Here is a 7,307-nt window from a genome sequence, read left to right on the forward strand (position 1 = left end):
GGGACTCGCCTCTGACGACGGGTTGCTGTCGATGCACGGCTTCTTTCTGTCGAGCTCGAGTGTGCGCAGCTTCCAGTGTCAGATTTGGGTCGCTTTGAAGTTTTCCTGAGAGCGAAGAATCTTGCAACCCGTGAAACCCGTGAAACCCGTTGCTAGCAGTGTCGTTGGGGCCGTTACGTTCTCCGAGTTCGATGAGGCTTCCATTTCCGGAGCACTTCTGACACCATGTGGTTGTATTTACCTGATTGTACCGGTCGTACCGGGTAACAAGCAACACTACGTGTAGAACGTTTTGAGATCCCCTGGGCGCTGTGTCCTCTTCTTCCTCTTTTGTCCCCCTACTTGCCCCGTTTATTCGGACTTACAAAACAATATTATTACAGTTCACGGTGAGATATGCGAACGTGAGACCCACATTAAATGTAAATTAAACCAGGGTAGTTGTGGACGAGTCTAGGACAATTCGTCGAAAGCCTATTCCTGAACGGACAACAGGCAAAAAACAATTCACACTAGGCCGATTCGTAGAACGGATAATTTGTCGAAGCTGGCCGTTTGCAAACAATTTTATTATTCGGACGTAAGCATAGTAATGCACTAAGTACTACTATTATTACATGTTCAAGATAGCATCTCAGATTGCTTGACTGAAAAGTGAAGCCGTTTACAACTCCCTGTAACACCAAATTAGAGCGCAGCTCTTGAGGAGGAGGAGGGAAGGGTACCTCGGGGGGGGGGGGGGGGGTCACGTGATCTCGGGGAGGGGGGATCACGTGACTTCGGGAAGGGTGGGTCACGTGACCTCGGGAAGGGGGGTCACGTGACTTCGGGGGGGGGGGGGGTCACGTGACCTCGGGAGGACCTCGGGTACCGAAGGTACCCGAGGTCCTCCAGCCGCCAACGCCGCCAACGAACGAGCATACGGCGCCGAGAGCAGGCCTTTTTAGCAGACGATCTTTTCGACTCAAAAGCGGCGCGCGTTCCGCAGGCGGCGACAGTTGCAGAAACAAAAAAGGCAGGCACGGTAACAGCAAGGAACTGCAGTTCCTTGTCTGCTAAAGGGCCAGCCCTCGGCGTCGTCTGCTCGTTCGTTGGCGGCAGTTGGCGTCGCAACCGCTTGCGCCATCTCTTGTCTCCCGTGCGAAACGGCGCCGTGTTGTTTGCAGACTGGTGGCATCGCTGCGTTTCCATGGGAGCTAAGCCTTTTTCTTTCTTTACTTTTTCCTCAGGTAAGTTCACTCTTTGCAAATTTTACAAAGAAAAAATGCACCATCTGTGGGCAACGCTGCACAAAGCAGTAGCGCGATAGATTAAGAAACAGAATTTTCCGGTCGATTTAAAGAGCCTGGCGTCTCCTTGTGTCACCCTGTAGTATGTTAAATATAACATTAAATTTGGCATATTAAATTGCATATTCAGAAAGTACAAGAGCAAACAAAACATACAAAAATAACACTGCCCAAAAAGCCACACGTTTGCAAGAAAGATTCCTGTGCGCTGCCATTTGGAGCGGTGCTGGCGCCGCGCGTAACGTTTCCGCCAAGTTGAGGTGGCCTGGGACAACAAGATGGCGGCGTCTGCTGCATCGCCGATGGCCGACCTTAGCGCATGTTAGCGACGTGCCTGCTGTTTCGAAACGCAGGGGGGTTGGGGGGGGGGGGGGGGGGTTCAGACAATCGTGACATCAATTATTGTAGGATGGGGCATGTTTAAGGGTTGGAGCTGACTTTATAACAATCGCAGTCTCTATTCCAGCGCGTCTGGAAGCCAGCGCTGCCTCGAGCGCAGCCCTCGTTGATGCAATGACGTTCCTCCTGACGTTCCTTCCGTTTGCATTCTTTGGAAGCGTTTTTATTTTCCTTTTGGTTTTAACTGGGATGAAAATAGCCATGTAGCACGCGGTAAAAACGTTTCTAAAGACAATGAAGGTTCGTTCTGGTTTTATTCTTGTATTCCTTAAGATATTGTGACGAATGACAATTGATGAGGCGATGGTAACTGATGAAACTAAACGTTTAATGGGGCGAACTTGGGCCAAAAACAACAAAAAAATAAACTGAAGATAACAGAACAGCGTCGCGGGCGTCGATGGCGGCGTAACGATCGTACGCTGGGGCGAGACTGACTGCGGCTCGCCACGCGGAGCCCCTTATATACACGCGTGGGATTCTAGAATAATCGGCGTAGAAGGTTCGGCGTGTAGAACATTCTTACCTCGAACAAGCCCCAACACGGTTCTCGAATTTACCAGAACATTGCGTTAGAGTCAACAAAAATGCGTCCCCGCGGTAAGGAATCGAACCCTGGCTTTCTGCGTGGAAGGCACACACGATAACCGTTATAGGCCACGAGCGCGCAGCATGCTTTGGCAGCTACGCTCCAGAGACACTTGGCAACATTGTATGACAAGCAGCCAACGTCCTGGGGCTGGAGTAACATTGAGCTGAAGAGCAGGTCCGCCCTAAAGCCCCTTGATAAAAGCGTTTTTTACAAGTACCGCCAACCATTGTTGTGGAAGCGCGCGAGACACGTGCCATGAGCGGGAGCTCCGCCGTCATTCGCTTCCAAGGCCCGCTCATTTCAGTGCTGCGCCGCCATTTGCTTCCAAGGGCCGCTCGAGACATGGGCCTCGTGCACTCGCGCATTTGACGCTACTTGCAAGACAAACGCAAACACATCGAGGGGCTTTAGTCCGCCCCACCTGGGCGCGCGGGATTTCACTTGCAAAGGTGTGGTATTTGCAGCGCGTCGCCGACGGTGTGTGTCTTAGAAGCTTGAGCAAGCTTCAGTTCTTTGAGCACCTGCTCTTTCTTGAAGAATGTCATGAACGTTCACACACTTACGAAAACTAGCGTAAGTGAGCCTGAATGAAATTACAGGTCGTGATGTAACTTTTAGTGTTCAAAAAAGAGGACAGGAAGGGTCAAGTTGGGTTCGGTGGCATACGTTAATGCAACAGCAAATCAAAATGTTGTAATTATTTGCCGATACTATTTTTTTACCTATCGCTGCCAAACAAACAAGTCCCCAGTACACAGGGGCGGATCCAAGGGGGGGGAGGGGGGGCGTGGGGGTAACCCCCCCCCCCCCCACACACACACACACACAGTTGACTCCCCCTCCCCTTCTCGGAGGGCAACTTGACATGGACGGACCCCCCGGTGCACAATAAAGAATGGGAGAATAGTATCAATTGAAAACGAGCGTGTTGGTTAATAGATACGAAAACTTGAAAGTGGACAGCGAGGACGAGGATGGGAACGGGACTTCTTTCATTTAGCAACAACATAGAATGGCCGATAAAACGACCCCCCAAAGGTTTCAACGTTCTTGAAAAGGGAAAGGAAATAATTCTTATAAAGGAAATGGAATTTACTGTATATATTAAAGTTGAAAAAGCACTGGCGTCGCGACGAGGTATCACTAATCTAGTTATCTCTGATTACTTAGAATTCGACCTTTGTCATTGTCAATGATAATGAAGGGGCAGAAATATTGTTGTTTACTGTCCCAAAGAGAAATGTACTATAAGGAGTGTGCAAATATTCGAGTTCTTCGAATACTTTGCAAGCTACGAATAACGCGGAACTCGCTGATTAGTGTCAACTCGCGATCGAGTCCCCTGTCTTCTTTTTAGACAAACCCAAAAAGCCAATCTAAATTCTTTTTTTTATGATGCACTGGAAAGTGATTTGCGGTAGCGCGATCTGTTTTCTGCTTGCCATGATGTCTGGATTCCAGAGTTGGTGAAGTGGTCGTGACGCAAACGCTGCGATAGATTTGACTAAGTTTGCAACGGCACGTGCATTGTCATAAGCACAAACGTGGCGGACCACTCTTACTACTATGGACTCGGATATGGATTTACGGCTGACCTTGGCTATCGGCGCTATATGGCTCGTGTTATTTTCGGCTTGATTTTTCGGTTCATCAGTTTGCCAATATTCCTTTTGTTATTTATTTCTACCCGTTTTCACTGGTAAAAGCGAGACTTCCTCCCTCTGCCAAATAAAAAAAAAATACGTATTGTTAATTTATTGCTTCTTTGTAGCGCCCGCTGTCAACAGAACTATTGCACAGGAAAAGAGATGGCGCAATCGAACAATCAGCAAGATCTCAAAAAAAAAAAAAAAAGGAAAGGTTGTTTTTATGTTTATACAACCTAAAACTTGGTCTGCCTCCAGGTGCGACAAGTCTCCCAGCTGTAGATGAGAAACTTAGGCAGTGCAGTACATCCGCTAGCTTAGGGTCTTTAAAGTGCATCAAGCGCAGTAGTGATACATGACCGCACGCCGGTACGATGCTCATTCAGATCGAAACGGGCAGGCGTGGGGATTGAGCCCAGGATCCTGGGTTTTGCAGCGCGAGCTTTCGCTCCACGTGCTCCGAGCTGGTGTGCGCGAGCCCATTCGGCCACCGATCCCCCCAACACGATCTCTAAAGGCCGGTTCAGACACTTGCGTTTGAGTGCGTTTGACTGCGTTGCGTCGAGTACCGAAGGCCAGTCACCGGCACATCTGCGCTTCATATGAAGCGTGGAATCCAATTCAAGGAATCATCTTGGCATGCGATATAAGCAGCAGGGATGTCCTGGTTTCTCGCTGCCGCAACGCAGTAAAACGCAGTCAAACGCAACTGTCTGAACCAGGCTTAACTCTGCTGTGTCCTGCCGACCCGCCTCCGCTTGTGTACTTCGGTTTACGTTCACGGTGTTGCGTTCACCCGCGTAAAAAGAGTTTGCACAAAGTCGATGCAGCTGCGCGACGCAGTTTTCGACTTTGTATTGAGGCTTGCCCTCGTCACCGCTCGTGTACTTTCGTTTACGTTCACGTAGTTGCGTTCGTCTGCGACGCGATCTCTGACTGCGTTATGGCTTGCAGACCCGCCTCCACTTGCGTACTTCCATTTACGTTCTGTAACTTGACTCATTGAATGGTGTTTTACTGACTGATATCTTATTTCATCCGTTTTCTTATCGGTCGCATGTGTGACATTTTTCTTATTGCAATAAAATTAACCTTTGCATAAATGTTTGTTAAAAAAAATTCCAGTGGTGTTTTAAGATCATTCTTATTTTCCTTACGTAGCTTGCAATTCAATGCAAATTAAATTTACATAGCTTATTTGACATTACAATCTGACTACAAATATGTACTTCCGTCTGATGTAACCTAATTAGTTTTGTTAGTATTGAAAATCTAATTTGCAAAGCTTATGGGAAGGATTAAGACAAATTGAAATACTGAAATAAGAAATGAAACATATATCAGTGAACTAAAATGTATGTGGAATAAAATAAGGCATAAATTAAAGCCCTAGGGTACTTTATAACCGTTTACGGACACTTTTGAACTCTCCAGTTTCAAACTGATTTATTACAGGGTGCCCAAAAGGCACATAAAAAAAAAAAAGCCTGATGCTCTATTTATTATAGTTGTACCCCTTATTGCATATGTCACATGCACCTACGAGAGAAAGAAAAAAAATGAAGTCTAGATATGTGCAAGTTGAGATATGGCTTCCATAAAATAGTGAAGGGTGTAAATAGTTCACTCAGGAATAATATAAAAAAAAACATCAACTCACCCATTTTACTTCGTTTCCAAGACAATATTTCAAGATAAGAGGCTTATTTAATGAAAATCGTTCAGGACAAGTCAATAAGTGCCTGTCAATCTTCAAAAACCACAAATAAAAAAAAAAGTTTTCTTGGTATATATGTGTCTCAAAGAGCTGTCTCTCCCCTTAATTCACATAAAATAGAAAACATATGTTTTCAAAAATGTTCTTATTTGAAAATACTATTCGTATTCGAAAATATTCGAATCGATTCGATTCGTAACCTTTATTATTCGATTCGATTCGCTTCGAAAGGTTTTGATATTCACATAACCCTAGTATAAATATAAAAGTTTAAAAAGCTCTAGCGTCATGACGAGGTGTCAGTAATCTTGTCATTTCTGGTGTTAGGAATTCAACCTCTGTCTTTGTCAATGATAATGAAGGTGCAGAAATGTTGTTGTTCACAGTCCCCCTGGCAAATGATGCAATGATTTCTCTCCCAAATCTGTTGTCGTGCCCGCCCAGTATTCTAGTATCAGACAAATAAGGAGTACAGCCATCGCACATGTGGCTGTGAACGACAATTGGATGATACGACTTATTTGAAGACTTTGATGCTTCCAACTTGTGTTCTCTGAGTCGATGGTTGACGCCGCTTACATTGCACCAGAGGGTGCAATGTAAGCGGTCGTTCAGCAAATGCACCTGTGGCGGAGTGTTTCTCTGCATATCTAAAGAAAAGAATCGCTTTGCAGCTTTTCACGAGATTTCCTAACAATCTCGTGTTTCTTGTATAGGCCAGTGGTACTGACGGGACACACATGTCCCAACTAAAAAAAAAAACTGTTTTGTTCAATAATTTTTTTTCGCTTCTGGACTTCTTCAAATAGAGCCATTCCAATTATTTATTCAAAGTTTTACTACTCTTTGCAAATGTTAGGGTCAGGCAGCAAAAGGTTAAATAAGCTACGCTTCAGAGTAACGACACTTGGGCATATTGTAACTTAAAATCATGGTTGCCAGTTATCTGAAGCTTTATTTAAAATCACAGGAAACGCTTTTCCGTCCTCCACAAATGTTGAAACAGTCCGCGACAGGGCAAAGCAATATTGCATCAGCTTCCTGACACCGGATCTAATGCTGAGGAAGTCGCACCTTTGAATCATAACGATCAACAGTTGCGTTTGTTCTGCACAAGACCCAAAATGGCGGCGCCCGCAACAATGTTGGGGAACGGAGTGCCGATACTCTAAGCGCAGCTCATTTATAATAGGTCTGTTCGATTCGCCTGAACTGGCTGAACTAGTTCAGCAGTGCAGGAACTGGTGCATTCGATTCAACCGGAAGTTGTACGGCCGCTGCACTGGCGCGTTCGATTCATCCCAGTTCTGAACGAGTTCAGACCCAGTTCCTCAAAATCTTGCACCGGCTCCGGAGTCAGTTCAGCGTCCGTGCAGAAGCAGACGACAAGAGCAGACGGCGATAGCAGACGACACTCCTCGTCCGTCTCTGCTCGCGGTGCCATTTTTTTCCAGCTCTTGCTCAAATGTCTGCGATGTGTAAGAATAACGCCGATACGGAGGTTGCGTTTCCTCTCATTTATGATAATAACGTACCCGCAGTGGTCGCGGAATTGAGATTATAACCGAGGGTAGGAATTTGATTGATTATGATATTCTGAAAGCGTCTTAGGCACCTGCTCGTGTATGTTTGGCTCCCGGTGGTAAGTGTTGAAATGTTGGCTC

The sequence above is a fragment of the Ixodes scapularis genome, unplaced genomic scaffold, assembly GCF_016920785.2.
Source record: "Ixodes scapularis isolate PalLabHiFi unplaced genomic scaffold, ASM1692078v2 PGA_scaffold6__148_contigs__length_123643588, whole genome shotgun sequence".
In the NCBI taxonomy this organism is placed as follows: Eukaryota; Metazoa; Arthropoda; class Arachnida; order Ixodida; family Ixodidae; genus Ixodes; species Ixodes scapularis.